Consider the following 27,376-nt stretch of genomic DNA (forward strand, 5'->3'; position numbering starts at 1 on the left):
AGCTGCCTCCTCCAGCTTGTCCCTTAGAATAGCAGGGAGTAATGGAGGCATTTCCAGATGTCTCCGGGTTCCTGGGCTTCTCTCACAAAGTGTCTTGAACGGAGTCATGAATAAAGAACAGAAATTCATGCCTCAGTGTTTTTTCTGGAGGCTGGAAGATGGAGGTCAGGGCTCCAGCAGACTCGTTGTCTGGAAAGAGCTCCTTCTCTGCTGCTGCTGTGCCCTCTTCAGAGAGAGATGGTAAGATGGAAAGGCTGGTGGTTACTATGATTGGTTGAAGCCGAGTGCATGTGTGGAAAAGTTGCATTGTAGCCCTTAAAAAAGAACCACATCTTATTTCAACACTCACCCATAAATTTTATGGAAAGATCTTACCTTCCTGGTGTGTCCTCAGATTGTTTAATCAGAACCTCACCCTTTCAGGCCCTTTTAGACAGTCACGTAGCCTGGGGCCGACACTATGGTCCAGCAGATTAAACCCTGCTACACAGCATCCCATGTAGGAGCTGATTGGAGGCCTGGGTGCTCCACTTCCAATCCTGCTCCCTGCTATTGTGCCTGGGAAAGCAGCAGTAGATGGCCCAAATATTTGGGCCTCTGCCACCCATGAGGAAGACCTGGATGGAGTTCAGGACTGACCTGACCCAGCCCTGGTAATTGTGGCTCTTTGGGGAGTGAACCAGCAGTTGGACGATCTCTCTCTCTCTCTCTCTCTCTCACCCTCACCTCTTCCCTCTCTCTCGTTGTATCTCTGACTTTCAAAATAAATATCTAATTCTCTTTTGTTAGAAAAAAGAAACTCACTCATCCCGTGAAAGAGAGTGGAGCCCTAGTCCTGTGTTCCCTGCCTCTTTATGCTGTAGCATTGACCTTGAAGTTTGAACATGAAGTTTGGAGGGACATGGACAGTTCTCACCACTAGGCCTGCTCTGCATGAAAGGAATCTTTGAGGCTGAACTACAGGACCCTGGACAGGACTGCAAAGCCCAAAAGAAATAAGATCTCTGGGAAGGCTAATTGTCTGGTATGATCAATTTATGCTGAGTGTATGTGTTGAAATAGTGAACTGTCGCCGGCGCCGCGGCTCACTAGGCTAATCCTCCGCCTAGCGGCGCCGGCACACCGGGTTCTAGTCCCAGTCGGGGCGCCGGATTCTGTCCCAGTTGCCCCTCTTCCAGGCCAGCCCTCTGCTGTGGCCAGGGAGTGCAGTGGAGGATGGCCCAGGTGCTTGGGCCCTGCACCCCATGGGAGACCAGGAAAAGCACCTGGCTCCTGGCTCCTGCCATCGGATCAGCGCGGTGCGCCGGCCGCAGCGCGCCGGCCGCGGCGGCCATTGGAGGGTGAACCAACGGCAAAGGAAGACCTTTCTCTCTGTCTCTCTCTCTCACTGTCCACTCTGCCTGTCAAAAAAAAAAAAAAAAAAAAAGAAAAAAAAAAAAGAAATAGTGAACTGTCACCATAAAACAAGTAGTACATGCTAATCCCATATCTAAAATACTCTTTAATTTCTTTCATTGATGATTCTTAGTTTTAATTGTAGAGATCTTTTACTTCTTTGGTCACATGTATTCCCAGCTGTTTTCTTTTTCCTTAGTGTAGCTAGTGAACATGGGATTGCTTTCTACTGGTCATTGTATGTTGACTTTGCACCCTGATACTTTGCAGAATGTATTTGTTCTCTCAGGTTTTTGGTGGAGTCTTTGTGGGTTTTCTATATGTAAGATCATTCATTAGCCAAAAGTAACAATTTGCCTCTCTCTTCAATTCAGATGCCCTTGATTTTTTTCTCTTGCTTAATTTCTCTACCTAGTATTTCCAGTACAATGTAGAACAAAACTTGAATGATAATAAAAAAGAATCTGAATAACTTTATTATCTTTTAGCATCAATGTTGGTTTCATTTCAAAGTGTATTTCTTCAGTTTTTAAATTGAATTTTCCTATATAGGAATCAAATTATTAAACTTGACTTAATGATTTTATGTATACTAAACATAGTAGAATAAGCATGATTTATAGGTCTGTTATCTCTGTGATCAGCCAGTAATACTTCTCTTTAAGAAATACAGAAAGTGGCACCAGTGTACTGGCATGGTAGATAAAGCCATCCCTTGCTGGCATCCCCTATGGGCGCTGCATCATGTCATAGCTGCTCCAGTTCTGACCCAGCTCCCTGATCATTGCCTAGGCAAAGCAACAGAACATGGCCCAAGTGTTTTCACCCCTGCCACCCACCTGTGTGACCTGAAAAAATCTTCTGGTCCCTGGCTTGACCTGGCCTAGCCCTGGTTGTTATGGTAATCAGAGGAGTGAACCAGTGGATGGAAGATTTCTGTCTTTCTCTCTCTGTAACTGTGACTTTCAAATAAATAATCCCAATTTTTTAAAAAAGACAGAAATGCAGAAAGTAGCTTCAATTTTATTTTAGTTAAAAATTCCAGCTCAGCATTGACTTAATTTGACTAAAAGTGACATTTTTTATGACACATGGTAAATGGTATTTTCAGATTCTGACATTGTCAAAAACAATGATGTCAAGAAAACCATAACTGTGGATATTTATAAAAAACACTTTCTCTTATGAACTCTAGATTATTTCAAAATCATTCAGCTGGTGAAAGCAGACCACTCGGTCTACTTAATCAAATGTTGTCCTTTCCAGAAACAGTGTTTTACCTGGTTTCTGGAAATCCCTTGGTTGAGTCAAGTTGACCCTTAAAAATTTACTGGCACAAGTCTACCCCTGTCATTTTGTCACCCATATTCATCTCTGGATTAAGCCACACTTGTCTCCAATAAAGACAGTAACACAGTCATAATTCTACATAACACAATGCAACTATCCTCCATAAAACTAAAATGCATGAACCAATCCCCCCAAAAAAGAAAAACCCTTGAATAGTGTTTGCTCTTCTTCCAGTATCCCATAACTTAAATATTATAATGTGAAATTAGCAATAATTTGAATATAGATGTAGACTCAAACATCTTATATTATACAATGAGGGAATAAAGGATCCAGAATGTAATTGTGTTTTACAACACACATGTATTTATAATAATGAGAAACTGTTCATTAAATTATAGGAATTGTTTCTATTTTTTAAATTATTTATTTTTATTTATTTGAAATGCAGTATTACAGAAAGGAAGGAAGAGAGAGATCTTCAATCTGCTAGTTCACTCCCCACATGGCTGCACCATAGCCTGCCAGGACTGCACCAGACTGAAACCAGGAGCCTAGAATTCCTTCCAGAATTCCCTTGTGGGTGCTTGGGCCACCTAGCACTGCCTTCCAAGCCCATGATCAGGAAGTCAGAGCTCCAGATGGGAGGCAGGCATCTCAAGCAGTGGCTTAACCCACTGTGACATGACGTTGGCCCCTAGTACACATTTCTGTGACTGTCCATGTGGTCTTAGAGGCTGTAACTAACTTGCTTGACAGTTCCTGCTGCATTCTTTTGCCTTCCACAAGCACTTCAGCTTATCTCAGGTCTTTCCTTGGTGGGAACACCCAAAGCATCATTCTTGAAGGGTCTGTGCCATTAGTTCTTCTGGGTAGAATTGTTGCACCTTGATTTCTGCTTGCTTTTATCACATGGCTTGATAATATTGAAATGCTTAGTGAAATAAACAAATCCCCAAAAGACAAATGAAGTATTCCTTGATTTGTGGTAGCTAATATATACAGAGTACGACAATGGTATGTGTATGAGTGAATGGGTGAAATTGACATTTTGGGATTTGTTACTGCTTACAGCCCTTGTCTATACTCCTGAGGACAGTGACTTTCCTACATGCTACTTGAATTCCTTATTTATGGAGGGTTAAGCTTTTTATTATAAAATAAATTGAAAGCATGTCGTTGTGAAAATTAAAGATAAGAAAGGAAGAAGGAGGGAGGGTGGAAGCACAGGCATGAGGGAGCACATGGTGTGAAGTATGATTTGCTCTTAAATCTGTGTATATGAGATTTTTCCACCTGATATAAATAAAAATTTAAAATAAAAAATTGAAAGATGCTATAAGTATTCTAGAAATACTCTTCTTACCTCCAGTGTGGAGGGGTGGCCCAGTGTCCTCCTAGGAGTCAGGATCATCATAGATAGCAATATATTTTCCTTTTTTGCATATTGACTCACAAGAATGAAGAGCTGAAGTGGCTGAGTGGCATCTTTTTTAAAAAATATTTATTTATTTATTTATTTGAAAGTCAAAGTTACACAGAGAGAGAAGGAGAGAGAGAGAGAGAGGTCTTTCATCCATTGTTTCACTCCCCAGTTGGCCGCAGTGGCCAGAACTGTGCCAATCCGAAGCCAGGAGCCAAGAGCTTCTTCCAGGTCTCCCACATAGGTGCAGAGGCCCAAGGAGTTGGGCCATCTTCTGCTGCTTTCCCAGGACACAGCAGAGAGCTTGATCAGAAGTGCAACAGCCGGGACTTAAACCGGTGTCCCTATGGGATACAGGCACTGCTGGCAGTGGCTTTACCCACTATGCCACAGCACCAGCCACTGAGTGGCATCTTAACTGTCATTTCAGTTGTATCATCGGTTTGCCTCCTGGTGAAAGCCATCCTCCCTCTGGAACCAAGACTTCCGGGCCAGCAGAGCATAAAGTCATGCGAATTGGAAGCAAAATTTGTGCTACTGGGTTCCAAGAAGTAATACTAAGTGGTGCCACTCTCTATCCCTGGATTTCTGGACCCATAAACCTTGGCAATTAGGGAAAAAGCACTGAATTTTAGATGCTTATTCAGAATATTTACAGCCAGCTGAACAACTTGCACCTACTCTCACAGTGTCTGGCATCATAACTGAGCGTTCATAACACAATGCCACCATTTTATCAGGTGAATCCATGAGTATGGTATAATGATGCACTTGATATGAAGTTAGTTCCTAGACCAGAAACTATACTGTATGGAATACCATAATGGTGTATAAGGCATTCTGTAAGTCCAAAAGGTTAGGTTGGCAAAAGCACTGAATATAGGCAGAATATCCATGGTGGGTGTCTGTCCTAGTAAACACAAAATGTTGATCCTACCTGACAAAAGTAGTTCATTGTAATCTACCTGTCACCAGGTAGATACTGGTTTCCTCCACAACTAATGTCATATTGATGTGGAATTAGTCCTTAATTATTAAACCTGTCCATTGACTTATTATGAAACAAAAGAATGAAAGGTTAGCTTTAAAAACTAAATATAGAGGGGTCTGGTGACATGGCATAATGGGCTAAAGCTGCTGCCTGCAGTGGCAGCATCCCATATGGGCACTGGTTTGAGTCCTTACTGCTCCACTTCTGATCTGGCTCTCTGCTATGGCCTGGTAAGGCTGTAGAGGATGACCAAAGTTCACCTGCATAGGAGACCAGAAGTTCCTGGATCCTGGTTCCTGTCTTTGGATTGTCCTAGCCCCAGCTGTCGTGGCCATTTGGGGAGTGAACCAGCAGATAGAAGACATTTCTCTCTGTCTATCCCTCTCTCTGCCTTTCAAATAAATAAAATATTTTTAAAAATAAGTAAGGAACTTGTATTTATATTCTGGATATCATTGAAAATGTTGAGAATTTGACTACAGTATGTTGTGGTGAAGTTCTTTTCTGGTCATGTCTGTTCTGTGTGCTTTCTGTTTGTGGACATCCTTTTCTTCAAATTGGGGACGTTTTCTGTAATTATTTCATTAAATGTGGGGAAATTAGGCACACGAGGAAATTCAAAGATGGCGCCCAAAGGAAGTAAGGTGGGTGGAATCCATGGGGAAAGGGCCCAGGACTTCACATAGTAAAGAAGCTTCTGAGGGAACTGTTAGATGCCAAAGTTTGAGAATATGGCTGAGTGGCATCAGAGAAAACAGGGATATAATGACAAAAAAACAAGGAAATCTCAACCCTAAGACAATCTAGGAAGTGCTCTAGAACTTGGGGCTGGCCTGATCAGTCAGTAACTTCTGGGTTTTTCTTGGCTGCTGTCCTGATTTATTTTACTATGTGGGAGACAGCTTCTCATCAAAACAGAAAAGCCCAAGATTCAGATTGTTCCTGCTGAGATTTGCCACCTGCAGTACATTGGTTCTTTCTGAGGACATTTACTCCAAACTACACACAGAAGGGACACCATAGCCCATTTGGAAGAGGGCATTCTAAGAAATGTACAGGAGGCCAGGAGAGTTAGTGATTATTATCTTGTTCACAAAACAATTAATGCCATTAATGCTATGTCTCCCCAAAACAGCCCTGGGATCTTCTCAGACACCCCACATTGGACCTCTTACCATGCAACCAAGGTGGTTTAAATTGGCAGCCACAGAGGAGCTATGTGGGATTTAAAATTATAATCCATAATGGTTTGCCAGTTACCTCTGACAGGATCTTTATTTTAGAATGCTTGTTGCCAAACACTTGAGAGTAGGGGAAATTCTAATTAATTCTCCTATGGCTCAGCCCTGAATGGATTACAATGTGCTGCAAAGGACTGCTCAGTTTTCTGGCTGTCATCATACTTCATTTAATCAGGAGTTGCTTGGATCAGGTTGGGGAGAAAGCACAAGCTCTGTGTTCATACACCTGTGTGTTTTCATTCCAACTGTACCACCCCAAGACCTGACCTTTCACCATTATAATTTGCCAGTTTGCTTGCTAATGATGTTTCCCAGTCTCTATAGTAACAAGCTAACTTGTTTTAGATAAAATAATTGAGAAGCACATGAAACGTGATATAAACATTTCAAATTAAAATGCCGTCTAATAGGGCTAAATTAATATTATATATAGTACATGGAAGTAGTCAAAAAACAAAATCTAAACTTATTATGGTAAATAGCTCTGAAATTCTGATGTCAAAATATTTCTAAACTTGTTTTTTGTTACATCATACCTCTTAGGGTATAATGCATAATTATTAAAATAACAGCACAATTATATGTCTGACAATAAGATAGGGCTAAATTAGCACTGTGTAACAGTATCAGGCTTTAAGTAATGTGGTCTGTACTGGGACTGAACTTCAGCTTCAGAATGGAGAGGGAGAGACAAAAAGACAAAGATGGAAAGAGAGAGAGAGAATGTTCTAGAAATGGATCCCACTGCAATGACTGAATCCCCAAAAAGCAGCCAGGCAGCTGAAGAAAATGTTCTAAGGACAGAAAATTCATGTGAAGTTCAGGCAAGTGTTATGGATAGATTCAGTTTGGACAGTGGGAATGGCAACAATATTTTTCTGTGAGATTTGATAGATTTAATTGAAGAGTTCATTTAAAAATACAAATTCCTTAGGTCCTACTTTAGACAAAATAAATTAGAATTTCTGGTATGGAAGCATGGCTTTTTAAACTGTAATTATCAGATAAAATGCAGAGAGCTCTCAAGCACCATTCACACATTTCTGTGGTTGGTAAGATCTTGCATAACTATGGTATAATGTTTTAATCAGGAAATTAGATTGGTACAATTCAGTCATGTCATTTACACATCACCAGTTTCACATAAACTGATTCGTGTGTCTCTCTGTGTGTGTATTTATTTCTGTGCAGTTCATCACATGTGCAGATTTGTATGGCGTCCACCATATCAGAATGCACAACAAGGCCATGCTTCCATTTTAATCACAACCACTGCTTTTCCTACACATGGCAATGAGGAATCTGTTTTGCCCTCTCTAATTTTGCTATTTAAAGAATATTATGTGAATGGAATCATGGGGTATGCAATCTTTTGAGACTGAGTTTTTTCACAGAGTATAACTTTCTGGAAATGCATCCAGGTTGAAGTATACATCAACAGTATGAATAAGATTTATTTATTTTCAAAGAGTCACAAAGTTATAAACAGGGCAAAAAAAAAGGGGGGGGGGAGAGGGAGGAAGGGAGGGGGGAGAGAGAGGGAGGGAGGGAGTGGGGAGAGAGAGGGAGAGTGTGATCTTCTATCTTCTGTTTCACTACTCACAATGGCCAGTACTGGGCTAGGTCAAAGCCAGGAGCCAGGAACTCTGGATCTCCCGCATGTGTGGGAGGTAAACTCAGTTTTCCAGGAGCAGAATCAGGTGTTTTTCTTTCATGAGAGATTTTTCATGAAATTCTGGATCCTGGCTACCTGGAGTGCGACCACACAGTGGCATTTCATGGACGCCATCTATTTTCATCAGCAGCAAATTTTCCAGTTCTGACATCTTAACATTTATCAAATTTCAAGCAGAAGAGAGAAAATTAAGAGAAGGTAAAGCCCACTCCTCATGGAGAAGGAAATGGTTTTTATTAATTTTTTTACCAGTATCGATACTAGATTTTGGTAAATCCTAACACATGTACTTCAAAATGTTTATATTAATTTCCACTCAAAAAAGATAAAAGAATGTGTTCTTTTTTTCCACACTTTTTCCAAAATTGCATAGTTTTTTTAAATATTTGTCCTTATGGTACAGCATTATTTTTATTTATATTACCTTGATTATGAAAAAAATTTTAAATGCCTATGTTTATTTTTTTAGTGAGTTACCTGCCCATTGAATATTTTTCTATTGGACAATATTTTATTATTGATTTAAAGCACTCTGTACATTAATTTGATCATATTTTAGTGTGTTGCAGATAGTGAACATATGCTCCCCATGCATTTATTTATCTGACCATTTTTGTGATAATTCTGATGCAGAAGAAGGTGAATTTACAGAATGATCAAATGTGCCAATCTTTTCTTTATGACTTCTGGAATTTGCATGAGGATGAAGAGTTTCCTCATTCAGGTTTCTAAACACATTTGCTGGCTTTTCTCTTGGAATCTTTATGTTCTGTGAAAAGGCCATCCGTTCTGTTTCACTGATCCCCGTGGAGGGACTTGGTGTCGACTTTGTAGCTGGAAGTCAGCCAGGGTCTTGCCCTACTTCTTTTCCTGGCACCAGACTCCCCCTGGTAATTCCCTTGGGCAGGTCCCCCACTTAATTTGGAGCTCTGCAAGCCTGTGCCCAAGAGCTCACGTCCCAGCACAGCAGTTCCACAGCACTTTAATTAATTACCTTGCCAGTTGCTCCAGGGATTACCTTGGCTCCCCATCTAAACTTTTCCCTATCCTGGTGGGTTTTCTGGTGTTCTATTTGGGAAACTTTCTTTTTTCAGAAGTCCCCACTGAGTTATCATTTGCTCAACTCTGTGGGGTTTCTTTTCCAATTAAATCCCATCTGTTTTATAACTTTAAGAAATTCTTCAATAAAACTTTCCCTCTGAAGGCATCCTTCCTGTTTGTCTAGTATTGGTTGTTCTGTCATTTCCAAGTGAAAGCTTAGGTAGTCAGTCAATTTGACCTAGAAATGAAGGATGAATTTTAAAAATACCTTGTTGTATGCATTCTAAAGACTGAAATGAGGGATTAATTTCTAATTGGATCATCATTCAAAGTAGATATCATATTAATATATAAAAATCTAGATTATATCGGCAAGAAAGTTTCTTGCTACACAAAGTATACTTTCCAAATATGCAATTAATTGGGTCGAAGTATTTGTTAATATTAATTTTGAGGGGAAAATTTCAAATTTGATGTGACTACCAAGCCAAGATAAAAGCAGCTTTAATTGTTCATATTGGGCTGGCGTTGCGGCTCACTTGGCTAATCCTCCGCCTGCGGCGCCGGCACCCTGGGTGCTAGTCCCAGTTGGGGCGCCGGATTCTGTCCTGGTTGCTCCTCTTCCAGTCCAGCTCTCTGCTGTGGCCTGGGAAGGCAGTGGAGGATGGCCCAAGTGCTTGGGCGCCTGCACCCGCATGGGAGACCAGGAAGAAGCACCTGGCTTCTGGCTTCAGATTGGCACAGAGCCGGCCGTAGCGGCCATTAGGGGAGTGAACCAACTGAAGGAAGACCTTTCTCTCTGTCTCTCACTGTCTATAACTCTCTCTCTGTCTCTCTCACTGTCTAACTCTGCCTGGCAAAAAAAAAAAAAAAAAATTTGTTAATATTTTTAAAGGATGTCAGTTACTGTCATTTATAAATAAAATTATTACTAAAGTTTTATGCAGATTGTGAGTGAAAGTATAACTTAATTAGCTTTGGAATGAGAATTTAAGACCTGTCGTGCAATGAATGCATGAATGAAGCTCAATCCAGAGCTGTTAATTTATACCTTGCAACTGCAATGATGCTGGCTGGCACCACTGTGGAACAAGAGATTGGCAGGAAACAATGATAGCACATTTTAGAGAAGACATAAGAGGATCTCTGTTCTCTAGGTGGCTGTTTGACACCAGTGACATACCAGCAATGCGCTGCGTCTGAGTCATTTAGGGAGCGGCGGAAGACATTGCTCTTGAGCAGTATCTGCAGGTGCATAAACCATGGCAGCAGTGAAAAAGCCAGAGCAGAAGATGGAAACAGAAATCTCTCATTTGCTCTGAAGATTTCACCATGAAACACGAGCTACCTCCAGACTCCTACAAGATTCTGAATTTAAAAAATCCTGTTTTAGGCAACAATTTAAAACACTCATATGACTTATTTGTGCTTATGTCAATTTATATAAATGGGACTAATCCAGATTTAAGCTAGAAATACCCACTGGCACAGATGACATTTTAACTCATGAGACATACAGAGTTCACTAGAGGAATGCTTGAAGATATATAAGAAAATGCACACATTTAGAAAAATGTTTTCTAAATATGAAGTTAAAGTTATACATAAACATTTGTATAATCATGTACCTAAACAAATATATAGAAATTGTTATTTCATAAAACAAAACCTTTAGCCTGCTGGTTTTTCGTTGCAATATTTTGGATCACAGCTTACATTTTTTTTTTCTTTTTTATTTTTTTTATTTTTTGACAGGCAGAGTGGCCAGTGAGAGAGAGAGACAGAGAGAAAGGTCTTCCTTTGCCGTTGGTTCACCCTCCAATGGCCACCGCGGCTGACGCGCTGCGGCCAGCGCACCGCGCTGATCCGATGGCAGGAGCCAGGAGCCAGGTGCTTTTCCTGGTCTCCCATGGGGTGCAGGGCCCAAGCACCTGGGCCATCCTCCACTGCACTCCCTGGCCACAGCAGAGTGCTGGCCTGGAAGAGGGGCAACCGGGACAGAATCCGGCGCCCCAACCGGGACTAGAACCCGGTGTGCCGGCGCCGCACATTTTATGGAACCAGCTATTTCCACATAAACTCTGGAACTCCTTTGTTCCGTGGGAAGGATGTTCTCAGAGACCTGTACCAATATTGAATTGAATTGCTTTATTCTAGTAAATACGTATCATGTTCCCAGAAGGAATTAGTCATTATGCTTGGTTCTGATTTTGAAGAATATAACATTAGAAGCCTGAACACTCTGTTGGAAGATTTATAGCCAAAATGGAGAGAAATGTACATCTATATACATGAGACTAAACATCAGAATAAGACATGTGGTAATTGCAGGAAAAAAAAAAGAACACAAAAACGAATAATTACTGTCAGAATGTAGCAAAGCACTTTGCCAGTGAGCTGGCATTTCATTTAGTTCCTTAAGAAAACATGGTTTCAGCAAGTGACTATGGAGATAAAATAGGTCACAGACAAGGGCAAATGAAGGAGACTGTGAGTTAGAGGGACATTTCCGCATGCATGCATGCCTGGCAGTAGGGCAAATGCAAAGTGTGAGTTGAGTGTATTGGAGTGTGGGTGTGGCTAAAGGACTCATTTATAGAAATAACATTGAATAAGGGCTATATTTTCATCTTCACTTTAAAAAAATTAAGATAAAATGCTTTCAGGTAATGGGAAGACATGGAAAACTATCTGTTGTTTAGATATCAAGCATTGCAGTGCTAAAGGAAGTGAAATGGGACATTTGCATCTCTAAATTATGACCAGTGTTATACTCTCTGATACTCCTGCTCCTAACCTGAGTAGTATTTCAGTGGTGATCTTAGGGAGGCTCTTTCTATATTTAAATATTTTAAGCATTTATAAGCATATGTAAATCACTATTTATAAAAAGCATCTTTACTATGAAATACAATAAAATTTTAAAGTATGCATAAGGCTTCCACTTAAATTATTGCTTATGACATTATTTGCAGGCAGATAAGTGAGTATAAAAGTACAAAAATTTTTGTGACTTTTCAATATAGTCGTATTTTTTCTACAGAAAATATATCATTTTCCTATTTTAAGTGTGTATATGTGATTTTGTGTGCAAAACACTGGGAAGTATGTAACATGTAACATGGTGTCTGAAATTTTAAACTTTCTAAATGATAAATTCAAGGACCAAGTTTGATGTGTTCACCAAGGAATCTCCTGCCATTGCTTAGTTGTGAGTCATACTTGAATTACTCAAAATACATGGATTGAGTGACACATATTGTTTATTGTAGAAAATTTGAAGTACAGAAATTATTTTTTATAAAGGAAAACTAAAGTCACTCATAATTCTCTTACCTAAAGATGACCACCATTAAGAAATTGTTGAATGTCCTTCATGTTATATTTCCATATGTACTTATGAAACAACTATTTCTAAGTTTTTTAAGCCTATGAATATAATTACATACTTTGTGCTTTATTTACTAAGAATTACTAAACATTCCAAAGTAAGACTAATTTATTTATTTTTAAAATTTATTTATTTCTTTGACAGGGAGAGTGACAGAAAGAAAGGGAAAGGCAGAGAAAATGCAAGATCTTCCATCCACTGGTTTACTCCCTGAATGTCTACAATGATCAGGGTTGCTGATTTCATTTCATTTGGGTAAGTTCCCAGAGTGGAATGACTCTGACACATGGTAGATCTACTTTCAGATTTCTGAGGAATCTCCATACTGTCTTCCATAATGGTTGTATGAGTTTACATTCCCCCCAACAGTGCGTTAGGGTACCTTTCCCCTTGCCAGCATTTATTCTTTTTTGCTTTCTGGATGATAGTCATTCTTACCTGGGTGAGATGAAGCCTCCTTGTGGTTTTTATTTGCATTTCCCTGGTGGCTAGTAATCCTGAACATCTTTTGATCTATGCATCAGCTAGTTGAATTTCATCCTTTGAAAAATGCCTGTTCATATCTGTAGCCCATTTCTTAACTGGATTGCTTATTTTGTTGTTGTTGAGTTTCTTGAGCTCCTCATGTATCCTGGATATTAATCCTTTACTGGTTGTATAGTTTATAAATATTTTCATCCATTCTGTATGTTGTCTCTTCATTTTGTTGAGAGTTTCCTTTGATGTGCAATTACTTCTTGGCTTGATGTAATCTGGTTTGTCTATTTTTTCCTTTATTGCCTGTGTCTGTGGGGCCTTATCCGAGAAGTGTTTACCTATGTCAATGTCTTGCAGTGTTTCTCCTGTTTTCTTCTAATACTTTGATAGTATCAGGTCATAGATTGAAATCCCTGATCCATTCTGAGTTGATATTTATGGAAGGGGGAAGATAGGGATCTTGTTTCATAGTTCTGCATGAAGAAATTCAATTTTCCCAACACCATTTGTTGAAGAAACTCTTCTCCAGGGAGTGATCTTAGGTTAGTGTCAAATGTTAGTTACAGATGTGTGGATTAATTTCCAGAGTCTCTAATCTGTTCCATTGGTCTACATACCTATTCTCATGCTAGTATCAGGCTGTTCTAATTAAAACTGCCCTATCACATGTCTTGAAATCTGATTTTCTGATATTTTGTGATATTCTAGTGATATTTTTTTAAAGATTTATTTATTTTACTTGAAAGTCAGAGTTACACAGAGAGAGGAGAGGAGAGGCAGAGAGAGAGAGAGGTCTTCAATCCATTGGTTCACTCCCCAATTGGCTGCAATGGCTGGAGCTGTGCATATCCGAAGCCAGGAGCTGGATCTCCCACATGGGTGCAGGGACCCAAGGACTTGGGCCATCTTCTACTGCTTTCCCAGGCTATAGCAGAGAGTTGGATGGGAAGTGGAGCAGCCGGGTCTCCAACCAGTGCCCATATGGGATGCTGGCTCCTCAGGCCAGGGCGTTAACCTGCTGTGCCACAGCACTGGCCACAGATATTGTTGTTTTTTAAGATTGCTTTTGCTAATTGGAGTTTCATGATTTCATATGAATTTTAGGGTCATTTTTTTCCAAATCTGAGAAAAATCTCTTTGTGATATATATATATATATATATGTATATATATATATATCACAGGCAGAGTGGACAGTGAGAGAGAGAGACAGAAAGGTCTTCCTTTTTTTGCCGTTGGTTCACCCCCCCCAATGGCCGCTGCGGCTGGCGCATCGCACTGATCCGAAGCCGGGAGCCAGGTGCTTCTCCTGGTCTCCCATGCAGGTGCAGGGCCCAAGGACTTGGGCCATCCTCCACTGCACTCGCGGGCCATAGCAGAGAGCTGGCCTGGAAGAGGGGCAACCGGGACAGAATCCGGCACCCCGACCGGGACTAGAACCCGGTGTGCCGGCGCTGCAAGGCAGAGGATTAGCCTATTGAGCCACAGCGCCGGCCTTGATATTTTATTTGATATTACATTTAATCTGTAAACTGCTTTGGGATATTTTGTTAGTATTTCTTCCAATCCATGAACATGGAAGATTTTCCCATTTTTTAATGTCTTCTGCTGTTTCTTTCATTATGTTTTGCAATTTTCATTGTAGAGATCTTTCAAATCCTGGGTTATAATTATTCCAAAGTGTTTAAATTTTTTGTAACTATTGTGAATGGACTGATCTTACAAGCTCTTTCTCAGCCATGGTACTGTCTTTGTATTCAAATGCTATTCATTTTTGTGTGTTGATTTCATATCCTGCAACTCTGCCAAGCTCTCTTGTGAGTTCCAGTAATCTCTTAGTGGAGTCTTTTTGTTCCCTTATGTATAGTATCATATCTCCTGCAAACAGGGATAATTTGACTTACTCCTTTCCCAATTGTATCATTTTGATTTCATTATCTTGCCTAATGACACTGGCTGAAACTTCCAGAACTCCATTGAATAACAATGGTGAGAGTGGGCATCTGGTTTCATATCTTAGTGGAGGGGCTTCCATCTTTTCCCCATTAAATATGACACTGACTATGCATTTGTCATATATTTCCTTGATAGTGCTGAGGAATGTTCCTTCTATACCCAATTTGCTTAAGGTTTATCACGAAAGGATGTTGTATTTTATCAGATGCTTTCTCTGCATCTGTTGAAATAATCATATGTCTTGTATTCTTCAGTTTTTTAATGTGATGTATCACATTTATTAGTTTGTATGTTAACCATCCCAGCATACCAGGGATAAATGGCACTTGGTCTAGGAGAATGATCTCTCTTGTGTGTTGTTGGATTCTGTTAGCTAATATTTTGTTGAGGATTTTTTCATCTATGTTCATGAGTGATATTGGTCTGTAGTTCTCTTTGTTCTGGTTTTCACATGTTCTTGTGTAAGAATATAAAGAGAAAAATGGAAAATTTGTGTAAGATATGCTTCAAATTACCTTAGTAATGAAATAGAGTTCTAAAGGTTGAACTTCCATTAAAATTATTTTTTCTTATTTGTTTAAGGAAAAAAAAGGACAGTGGTGCTTAAATTAGGAAAGAAAAAATCATATTTAACCTAGAAATACTGTGCTGTCAATAACTGGGGTGATTTCAATTTAATCCCATAAAATCAAAACAAAATCAAATGCACCTGTTTTATCCGGTATTTAAATTTAGGGTCCAGAGCTTCTAATAAAGAATGATTTGATCTGAAAATGTATTTTCTTGGCTTCTTCATTTAACACAGGGACTAAAAGTACCACTTTTTCATCTGAAGCCAAATTCCACTGATTAACTGTGCTCTACTTGGCAGGAAGTATTGTCAGTTAACTCTAGAATGTTTAGAACATATCTTCAGAAATTCATTTTTTCTGTGAAAACATGGATGAGTCTACAGTAAGTGGTCACTCAGTTCATGCGCTGTCTCCATGTCTCAACTACTCCTCACAGCACAGAACCAGTGGTGGAAGAGACAGATATGACTTGTCCAAAACTTGTATCTGAGTCCAAAACTTGTATCTGGTCAGTGGTAGGAGTTGAGTTAGTGTTCCACACTTGTCTGATTGGAAAGCTTGGAATTGTTCCTCCATCTACAACAGCTATCTCTGGTAAGCCATGATTTTCATTGTAGTCAGTAAATTTGAGGTAGACTGACTGCTGTAGAGAGGGTTGTGCCTTCTGAATAGAACTGGATAGCGAGACACAGAGGAGCATCTGCCTGAGGTCTGTGGTATTCTCTGTCTCTACTGCTTTACAGATCTCCCAGGCCTGTGCATTTCCAACTCCCTCCCGCCTTTACATGGTCATCATATTCTACTTCTCTCATCTTTTAATTCCATTTTTCTATGAACTTTTCGAAGTGCCCTTGTAGATAGGCTATAGTTTAATTAAACAAGAACAAACACATTACTTCCATTTTCTTTAAAGCAAAACAAAATTAATCATAGCAAAATAAACATTTCCAGTATTAATGTTATAAAATAAACGAAAACAAGATTTAGTTTAGAATTCCCTTCAGAGTACCGTTTCCTTTTAAAAGAGTTTAAGACTTTTTTGTTTATGAATATAACATTTCAAATATTCTTGTTTATGCTATATTTTCATTAACACTAGTTTAAATAGTAAAAACTACTTAAGACTGTATTAAATTAGTTAAAACTAGTGAAGTGAAGGCCGGTGCCACGGCTCACTAGGCTAATCCTCTGCCTGCGGCGCCGGCACCCTGGGTTCTAGTCCCGGTTGGGGTGCCAGATTCTGTCCTGGTTGTTCCTCTTCCAGTCCAGCTCTCTGCTGTGGCCCTGGAAGGCAGTGGAGGATGGCCCAGGTCCTTGGGCCCTGCCACCCGCATGGGAGACCAGGAGGAAGCACCTGGCTCCTGGCTTTGCCGGTTATAGCGGCCACTTGGGGGGTGAACCAACGGAAAAAGGAAGACCTTTCTCTCTCACTAGCTCTGCCTGTCCAAAAAAAAAAAAAAAAAAAACTAGTGAAGTGAAATGATATAATGAATTAAATGTAATAATTTAATCCAACAAAAATAAAGTTTTATTATGCCAACTCTTATAGCAGAATACTGTTTTATATAAAGATGAGGAGAACTGAAACACACAGGAAGTCTCCAAGTATGGATGACCATCACGAAAATGACAGCAGCAAAGCAAGTATAAACACTTTTTTCAAAATTTTAGTTGAAAGGCAGCATGACATAGAGGGAGAACCAAAGAGAGATGGTGGGTGGGGGATTTTTTTCATCTGTTGATTCATTCCACAAATACCCACAGGCTGAGACTGGGCCAGGATGAAGCCAGGAACTGGGAACTCATGTGGGCAGCAGGAACACAAGTACTTGAGACTTTCCAGTCCCAAGAGCAGGAAGCTGGATTGGAAATGGAGTAGCTGGATCTCAGACTAGCACTCTGATATGGGATGTGCTGTCCCAAGCAGCAGCTTAACAAGCTTTGCCATGATGCTCAACCCAACCACTTTTAAAGCACTTTCCAGGATAAAAATCAAAGGAGTTTATACCACCTCTAAAACTGTAAATCCAATTTGCTTTTATTATATCGCTCAATTCTTTAACAAATGGTGAAAATCATCACAACTTATCTTTCTACATATCACCATTGAACTGCAGAGTTTGACTAATTTCAGAAGTAAAAAATAAAAGTTGTGATAACCTATATTTCAGTTAACTGATTAACAAAAGAAGTGACTTGTAAACTTTCATTAAACATCTATTTTATGCCAGACACTGAGCTAGGCATGATATACAAAGTAGTACGTAACACAGCCCCTACGAACACAACACTGCAGTGTTGTGTGATAACAGCTCCCATATGGTATATGTGACACTTGTGGGTAGGAATTGTTAGCTGACTTCTGGGGAAACAGAGATCAAAGAGTTATGCAATGAGTGACATGATCCTATTGTTTGAGCATAGTCCCCTGGTTTAGCTTACCTCTTTCACTAATATTTTAAAGCATTTGTACACATTTCTTCCCTAGTTCTGGACTTTACAGAGGTACATAGTGAGAGATAAGTCCACCAAGAGGTCACTTACCCACCAGAGGGTGGACTCTTGACATGAAGTCATCCAAAAGCAAGGCTTTATTCACAACCTTGCAAAGTGTGTGTGTGTGTGTATCCTTATGTGCAGTTCTTCTTCTCCATTTCCCAATAGCTGGACACTCAGGAGTTCAAAGTCTTCACACCACCAGTGTTTTCCATCTGCCTCCCACCTGTCTTAAGTTTTTACTATTTTTTGTTCTTTTAAGTCAGCCCATGTCCCATTCTAATATGCAGGCCATTTGTTGCTCTACTTTGACACCCTGTGTCATTTTAGAGTGCTGTGGTTGTACTGCATCTGCTAGATAAATGTCAGAAATGTTTCCACTTGGAACTGAGCATCTTATTCTTTGTTTGAAGAAAGAATACAAAGGAATACAAAGGCTAAAACAGCTTTAAAACTTTTGGGGTCAGGACTGGCCTGTGGTGCCGGCATCCCATATGAGATCCAGTTCGAGTACCAACTGCTCCACTTCTGATCCACCTCTCAGCTACGACCTGGGAAAGCAGTGGAAGATGGCCCAAGTACATGCACACATGTGGGAGACCCGGAAGAAGTTCCTGGCTCCTGACTTCAGATTGGCTCAGCTCTGGCCGTTGTAGTCATCTAGGGAGTGAAGCAGCAGATGGAAGACCTTTCTCTTTCTCTCTCTCTCTCTCTCTTTGTCTCTGCCTCTCTATAGTTCTGCCTTTCAATAAATAAATGTCTTTAAAAAAAACCTTACTAGCTTTTAAGCATCTTATCTTTGAGAATGAACCATACATTTTTACTTTTCACAACCCTTTTTTTGTGTGAGTTTTTGTTTCTTAACTATGATGAAAAACTTTACAAGCAGGACTTGGCTAAAGCTGATGAGTCTTTGCTATAACTAGGGTTGTAGAAGGAACAATTGTGGTTAGGTTGTGAGACCCTGAAAACAGTATCCTATATTTGTGGTCTGAATGCTGTGAGCTGGTGCACTGATCTAAGATGGAGTCACTCTGGTCACTTTTTATGATCTGAAAATGGACCATTAAATATTTTTCCTATATACATAAAATCGTGCACCTCAAAAAATTTTTGTAGCAAAACTGCATTAATGATGAGAGTATGTTGAAGACACATACATTCAAAACAATGAACAAAATAACAAGGACTATTACAGCAGCATTAAGTTAATCTCTTGCTGAAGTGTTTGGAGCAGCAGTGAGAAACCTGTTTGGGATGCCCACTTCTCCTATCAGAGTGTCTGGTTTGAGTACTGGCTCCGCTACTTTTCTGATCTAGCTTCCTGCTAATGCACACACTGGGAAGCAGCAGGTGAAGCACTTGGTTTCTGGCCTACCATGTGGTGGGAAACCCTGATGGAGTTTCTGGCTCCTGGTATTGGCTTGGTCCTGCCCTGGCTCTTGTGGGCATTTTGGGAGTGAAACAGTGTATGGAAAGATCTCTCTATCTCTCAGTCTGTCTCTCTGCCTTTCAAATAAAATGAAAATAAACACATTAAGAATATTATTTTGCTCTTTGTCTCCTGTCCCTTAACAACCGCAGGACATCACACAGGCCCCTGGCACCATGAAGATCTGGACCTCCGAATGCATCTTGGACCACCCATAGAAAACCATTACAAGAGCTGCAGTGCAAAAATACCAAATCCAATGACCTCAAGTGTGGTTGTGCTGGATGTGCTGGACAGATGTACAGCCCCCTCAAAAAGTTGCATAGCCAAAAAAATACAATCTATATAATATAAATATTGTATAGGATATGAATATGGATATTCATGTAGGATATGGATCTTCTTTGGGTCCAGCTTAGAGGCCAAGAAATTTCTCAGACTTTGGGGTGAGATTGGTTCAAGTGTCCCACCAGCAAAAGTGTTTTGGAACAGGCTCACACCCACTCAGAAGAGCTGAATCTGGGAGCTGATGTTCATAACCTCATGCTCAATTCCATCACAGTCATAACCCAGGGTGGCAGTGATTGCTGCAGATCAAGCCTTCTTTGTTTTCTTCCAGAGAGCCAGGTTACCTGCATGGTGCTACATAGGTATGCTGCCTGCCTGGAAGTAGGGTAGTTGGAAGATACTTTGCCCCAAGAACTTTGTCTTCTGTTTTCTCATCAGCCAGGACCACCTTCCATTCAATTTGGGTCTTCTCCCCACTATTGGCATGATGCACAAGTTCTTCCATACAAATTCTGATTCCCCCAAATTGAATTTTAACCTTGAAATACGTCCGAGTTCAGGTTCATCATCTTATTTGTCACTCTCCAATTCTTCTCCAAACCAAGAATGTGACACTCTTTGAGTGAATTTAATAATGAATATATGTTTAATAAAGTCTCAAAAGTTATCCTGGTCCTATGGCTGTTGCTAGGTTGTATTACTTTTATTATATTAACTTTTTAAAAGTCAAGCTGGATTGCTCCCTGAGTGCTGGGTTTGTTTAAATAATCATTCTGACCATTTGTGTTGAAACATAGAGTTACTGTTCATTAAGCATTTATTTAATAATTCATGCCAAGCTCAACCTGGCTTTCTTTTTGTGGTTGTAACATTTGAAACAATTTAACAAAATATAAATAGTGGGTGACTGCAGTAGACACTTTATTTGAAATCCAGTCACTCAGTGATGAATACCCAAGATTCTGCATAATTTACTTACAACAGAGAATTCATAAATAAGCCTGTTGCAGCTGACAGTGACGATGGCTGTGCAAACACAGAATATTCTGGCAAAAGTCATACTGAATCAGGAAGTGATCATAAGTTTTTGAAAATTGTACACTGGTTTGCATTTCCATTTTTATGCAAATTCAAAACCAAAATTATGCAAATATCCCTTTGAGTAACTACTGGGCTGTTGTCTAGGAAGCACATTTTTTCTTTCCTCATGGGGGAAATGGTGTCTTGCCAAAAGCTCAAGTAATTCTTGAGGCTAGATGTGTGTGGGGGTGTATGACAAAGAGAGTGAGTGAGTGAGTGAGTGTGTGTATGTGTGTGTGCGTGCATGTTATACAGTACTCTGAAGATGATTTGAGGAAATAGGAAGAAAATTTGCTCTTTAGGTAGTGCACATATGGAAATATGGCCAGAAAATATTAATAGGTTTTGCCAGCAGAAATTGAGAAAAGAGAGCAGAACATCATTCTGTCTCTCTCTCTCTCTCTCTTTCAAGTGTGATGATATTCTATAAAATATGAAGAGAAAAATGAAAGTTTTGAGTAAACGCAGTATATATTGTTTTTCTAGAAAGCCTTCAGGGAAAACACAGTGCAGGCAGGAGGCATGTGCACTATGCTGTATAATCCCAGGGCTGTGCTGTCTGCAGAGTTTTAGGGTTAAAGAATGCTTTTTAAGCCTTTCTACCTGCTGAAAAACCACTTCCAGGAGAAACAGAAAATGTGCATAGCTCCACATTGTCTCCTCCCAATATCTGCTTAGCACACTGGTGAGTTTAACAAATGTCCATACATTGCTGACGCTCAGCCTGCAGGAAGTGAGACTTCATCTCATCCTTGGCTGTACTTGGCAGTTCTCACCTAACAGCCAGGAGATGAGAAGAGACAAGCACGGTGTTACCAGGGAGGAACCCCACCTGCACCACTTACTGACTGAGATCAGCCACTGGCAACACGTTACGGTGGCATCAGCAACCATGGATAGGATGTTGTCACCACCCTAGGTTCTACCTCAGAAGAGCTTTATCAGTCTGACCATAAGAAAACACCAGGCAAGTTGAGACATGCTCTTATTGTTTAAAAATGGCAAGATTGGAACCAGCATTTGGTGTAACAGTTAAGATACTGTTTGGGACAACTGCATATGATGCTGGAGTGCTTGAGTTGGGATTCCAGCTCCTCTTTGTGCTTCCTACTAATGAGCACTCTGGGAGGCAGCGAGTGGTGGCTGAACACAGTTGGGTCCTTGCCACCCATGTGGGAGACTCAGATGAACTTTAGCTGCAACTGGATCCTGGCAGAAAGAATACTGGAAGAATCTTCTAAATCAAAATAAAGCCTGTTACTTTAAAAAGGAATACTAATTAACTAAGTAAATACTGCAGCAACAACAAGCTACAGTAATACACATTGTCACTTTAAGAACAAAGAAAACTATATAGAAAAATATGTGAATATCCTTTAATATATTTATTTGTAAGTAACTAGCTTTAATATTTTAATGATGGCTCTCACAAAAATGTATATTTCATTTAGCTTGGAGCATAAGCATAAAATGTTATATCCTGTTTTACAATTCATGTGTGCCATACATTTTTAGTTCTTTATCCCAAATGGTCAATAAAATAATTTTAACCACTTAAAATATAAGTGGTTATTTATACATTACGATTTTAATATCATTCTTACTTATTCTTATTAATTTCAATCTTTGATTCATCATGGCCAGTGTGTTTTGGTTTGTTTTGTTGTTGATCCTAATTTTTTTTTAATTTATTTGTTTTGTGTATTTGAAAGGCAGAGAGACAAAGAAACAGATCTCTGCTATTCACTGGTTTATCTCCCAAATGTCTGCAGTAGCCACAACTGTGGCCCGCTGAAGCCAGGAGCCAGGGATTTCATCTGGGTTTCCTATGTGGGTGGCAGAAGCCCAAGTATATGAGCCATCACCTGAAACCTACTATGGTGCAAATGAGCAAGACGCTGGAAACAAGAACAGAGCTGACACTTGAGGAGCTATGTGGAGAAAGGAAGGCATGTTGGCCTGGGATTTATCTCCTGCATCTGTGGCTCCCCCCAGGGGATGTCAGTTTTTGGACATGGGCAAGGACCTAATGTGAGGTAGTGAAGGGCTCCAGGTGCAGAGTGTGAGCCAGGATTAATTAATTGTACAAGATTGCTTTAGCTATTCGAGGTCTCCTGTGTCTCCATATAAATTTCAGCATCATTTTTTCTAGATCTGAGAAGAATATCTTCGGTATCTTGATTGGTATTGCATTGAATCTATAAATTGCTTTTGGGAGAATGGACATTTTGATGATATTGATTCTTCCAATCCATGAGCATGGAAGATTTTTCCATTTCTTGGTATCCTCTTCTATTTCTTTCTTTAAGGTTTTGTAATTTTCATCGTAGAGATCTTTAACGTCCTTGGTTAAGTTTATTCCAAGGTATTTGATTGTTTTTGTAGCTATTGTGAATGGGATTGATCTTAGAAGTTCTTCCTCAGCCATGGCATTGTCTGTGTATACAAAGGCTGTTGATTTTTGTGCATTGATTTTATACCCTGCTACTTTGCCAAACTCTTCTATGAGTTCCAATAGTCTCTTAGTAGAGTTCTTTGGGTCCCCTAAATAAAGAATCATATCATCTGCAAAGAGGGATAGTTTGAGTTCTTCCTTCCCAATTTGTATCCCTTTAATTTCTTTTTCTTGCCTAATAGCTCTGGCTAGAACCTCCAGAACTATATTGAATAGCAGTGGTGAGAGTGGGCATCCCTGTCTGGTACCAGATCTCAGTGGAAATGCTTCCAACTTTTCCCCATTCAATAGGATGTTGGCTGTGGGTTTTTCATAGATTGCTTTGATTGTATTGAGGAATGTTCCTTCCAAACCCAGTTTGCTTAGAGTTTTCATCATGAACAGGTGTTGTATTTTATCAAATGCTTTCTCAGCGTCTATTGAGATAATCATATGTTTTTTCTTCTGCAGTCTGTTAATGTGGTGTATCACATTGATTGTCTTGCACACATTAAACCATCCCTGCATACCAGGGATAAATCCCACTTGGTCTGGGTGGATGATCTTTCTGATGTGTTGTTGCATTCTATTGGCGAGAATTTTATTGAGGATTTTTGCATCTATGTTCATCAGGGATATTGGTTTGTAATTCTCTTTCAATGCTGCATCTTTTTCCGGCTTAGGAATTAAGCTGATGCTGGCTTCATAGAAAGAATTTGGGAGGACTCCCTCTTCTTCAATTGTTCTGAATAGTTTGAGAAGAATTGGAGTTAGTTCTTCTTTAAATGTCTGGTAGAATTCAGCAGTGAATCCATCTGGTCCTGGGCTTTTCTTTGTTGGGAGGGCCTTTATTACTGTTTCAATTTCTGTCTCAGTTATGGGTCTGTTTAGGTTTTCGATGTCTTCCTGGTTCAATTTAGGTAGGTTGCATGTGTCCAGGAATCTATCCATTTCTGATAGGTTTCCCTGTTTGCTGGCATACAAGTCCTTGTAGTAATTTCTGATGATTCTTTTTATTTCTGTGGTGTCTGTTGTTACGTTTCCTTTTTCATCTCTGATTTTATTGATTTGGGTCTTTTCTCTTCTTTTTTTAGTTAGTTGGGCCAATGGGGTGTCAATTTTGTTTATTTTTTTCAAAAAACCAGCTCCTCGTTTGGCTGATTTTTTTGTAATGTTTTTTTTTTTTTTTGGATTCAATCCTGTTGATTTCTTCTCTGATTTTAATTATTTCTCTTCTCCTACTAGATTTGGGTCTGGTTTGCTGCAGTTTTTCTAGATCCTTGAGATGCATTGAAAGCTCATCTATTTGGTGCCTTTCCAATTTCTTGATGTAGGCACCTATTGATATAAACTTTCCTCTTAACACTGCTTTTGCTGCGTCCCATAAGTTTTGGTATGTTGTGCTGTTATCCTTGTTTACTTCCAGAAAATTTTTGATTTCTCTTTTAATTTCTTCTATGACCCATTGTTCATTCAGGAGCATGTTGTTCAATCTCCATGTGTTTGCGTATGCTCTAGGGATTCCTGAGTTGCTAATTTCCAACTTCATTCCTTTATGGTCTGAGAAGCTGCATGGTATGATTCTAATTCTTTTGAATTTGCTGAGACTTGCTTTATGGCCTAGTATGTGGTCAATAATTATTCCCTGAGATGTCTACCTCGTTATTCCAATAACAACTGTTAAACAGTCTGCTTCTCCCACTGATGTGATACATAAAATTTATCAGTTACCATCTTTCTGCTTGTATTTGGTGCTGTTTCTGGACCATTGAGGCTTTTTGTTTGTGAACACATCATGGCAGTACTACAGTTTGAGATATTTTCTCCAAAAATACATTCATATGCAGTATGATTACAACTTGGAGAGCAATTCTGAAATGTTTGCTATTTCTGTATCATCTTAGGTCACTTTTATTATCTTTACAAGAATTTTAATTTTTTAGATATTTAGCATAGATCTTGGTAAGTTTAGTTAGATTTAATCATTTTAGTTGCTGTGGTAAAAGGAATTTTTTTTTGTTTCATTCTCTAAGTAGTTATTGTGATGTAAAAGTGACAGATAAGAAAGGTTGCATAAAAATTAGAAAAGCCAGCTATACCAGACACATATCAATGACCTAAGGAGTATGAAATTACATTTATATTAATAGATGAACAAAGAGGACTATAGTTGTTCTTCACTGTGATCTGTGTTTGGAAGGCTTCCGTCCACCAGAAATGTGCTCATGACTTTGAGTTCAAAATCCAGGCCTATTCTTTTACACTGCCCTGGAATGCCTGATGTGTTCCTCTTTTACCTTTGGAGAATTAAGTAAATCCAGTCAATTAACTATATCGAGAAAAAAATACAATCTACCTGAAATGCTATTTTTATCATGAAATAAAAGTGTTATAATTATCAATAATGACAGTTATTCTATCTTCAATACTTTAACATATATTTTTCATTAGTATCCTAGCAATAATATCATTGCTGGAAAAATACTTTGTAAGAAAACCAAAATTAAAAAACTAAAAAGGAAATGTTTGTAGCATTCAGTTATTTTCCAAAAGTTTTATGTACTGTAAGAATGGTGTTAATTTTTGAACTTTTATTTATTATTGATTTTTATTTTATTTAAGAAAGAGAGAAATCTTTTATATCTTGGTTATCTCCCCAATTGCCCACAACAGCTGGGCTGGGCCAGTTTGAATCCAGAAGCTCAGAACTCTGGCGGTTTCACCAATGTGGTAGCAGGGACCCAAGTACTTGAGTCCACACCTGCTGCCTCCACAGGGTATGCATTAGCAGTAAGCTGGATGCAGGCAGAGGCGGGACTCCAGCCTAGGTGCTCTGACATGGGATGCAAGCATCCAAAGTAGCAGCGTCATTGATGCACCACAGCACAGGCCCTGTTGTTACACAATTTAAAACAGGTTCACTTTTACCTTCTCATCTGAATTTCCTAGAGATTGTTCCCAGGAGTCCAGGTTATCTGCCCTTCTGAAACCAAATATGGTTTATAGAGTCACTTCATTGGATCCCATCCTTTTACAGAATCATTTTCTATGGATCCTTCCCCATTTCTTCTTTTTTATCTTGTCTCGTTCCTCGTCTTCCCTTCAGCCAAGCTCCCTCTCCATGTATGGCTTTCTCCCTCCTGCTGCTTCCATTCCTTCCAGTTCTGCTCCTGGTGTCCTCTGGTCTTCTGTGGGAGCTCCTCGTTACTGACCTGTAACCTCCCTTCCTCCCCTTCTCTTGCCTCATCTCCTCCTATCCTCTTCTTTCTCTTTCTTTGAGCCTTCCTGTGTACTCCTCCACTTCTGGTAATCTAGCTTCTTCCTCACTTTCCTTTCTTTGTAAGTATCAGAATTCATGTGTTGTATTGTCTGTTTTTACAAAGTAAAAGTAACACAATTTGCTGAGGGATAAATTTTAAATTAATTTGTAACATTATAAACTATATGAAATGAGCCTGAAAAAAATTATCTTCGTCTCCTTAAAAATGTGGAGACCCACTAATTATGCTCATTCTTCACTGTCTGAAGGCAGCACTTTGATTTTTCAAGATGTTGCTTCACCAACTATGAGAATACAGAAGGTAAAACGGAAAACCGAACACTATGTGTGGTCTCCTAATACAGCAATCAGTCCAATTGTGAGGATGGATTTCTAGAAATGTAACCAGATGGTCAAACAAAATATTATGCCCAGATTCTGAATGTGTTTTTATTTGTTTTTACACCTGCTACACATTGTTCTAGATAAAAAGGAAACTTGATCCATACACACGAACATGATTAACTTGCTATTGTAACATTGCTGTATTTCCTGGAAAAGAAATAATGATTTGTTGCTTATCAGTACAGCTCTTTAGTCTTAGTCCTTTGCCTATACAGACTAAATAATTCCTTTAAAAAAAATACATCCTTACTATATCAATTGCTAAGCCTAAATAAGAATTTACATTGCATAATTAGAGAACAAATGCTTTTCTTAATGTCTTTTCACCTTGCGCAGGTAAAGGACAAACTTCAGGGCTTCCTCTGCCTTGACAGTTGATTCTTTGTTACTCTGGAATCAACAAAAGAATACTTTATATTCACACACACACACACACACCCTCTTAAGTGAATGTTGCTCATAGCACAAACACCCACTTTTGTCTGTGAGCCGGCCCTGAGCAGCTCCCAATTTCCCTTCTTGAAGCCAGGA

At 39.4% G+C, this 27,376-nt stretch overlaps 1 long non-coding RNA gene across 2 annotated transcripts; it reads left to right on the forward strand.

Annotated features, from left to right (window-relative positions):
- The first annotated feature begins 37 nt into the window (after positions 1 to 37).
- Positions 38 to 23,114, forward strand: LOC138845792 (uncharacterized). Of its 2 annotated transcripts, XR_011382943.1 has the most exons (5): positions 38 to 240; positions 790 to 1,024; positions 12,592 to 12,702; positions 17,001 to 17,091; positions 19,532 to 23,104. It is a non-coding gene; the product is annotated as an uncharacterized lncRNA (long non-coding RNA). The 2 variants fall into 2 exon arrangements; XR_011382942.1 differs by having other exon boundaries at positions 38 to 1,024; positions 19,532 to 23,114.
- Positions 23,115 to 27,376: the final 4,262 nt, after the last annotated feature.

The sequence above is a fragment of the Oryctolagus cuniculus genome, chromosome 16, assembly GCF_964237555.1.
Source record: "Oryctolagus cuniculus chromosome 16, mOryCun1.1, whole genome shotgun sequence".
NCBI classification, from domain to species: Eukaryota; Metazoa; Chordata; class Mammalia; order Lagomorpha; family Leporidae; genus Oryctolagus; species Oryctolagus cuniculus.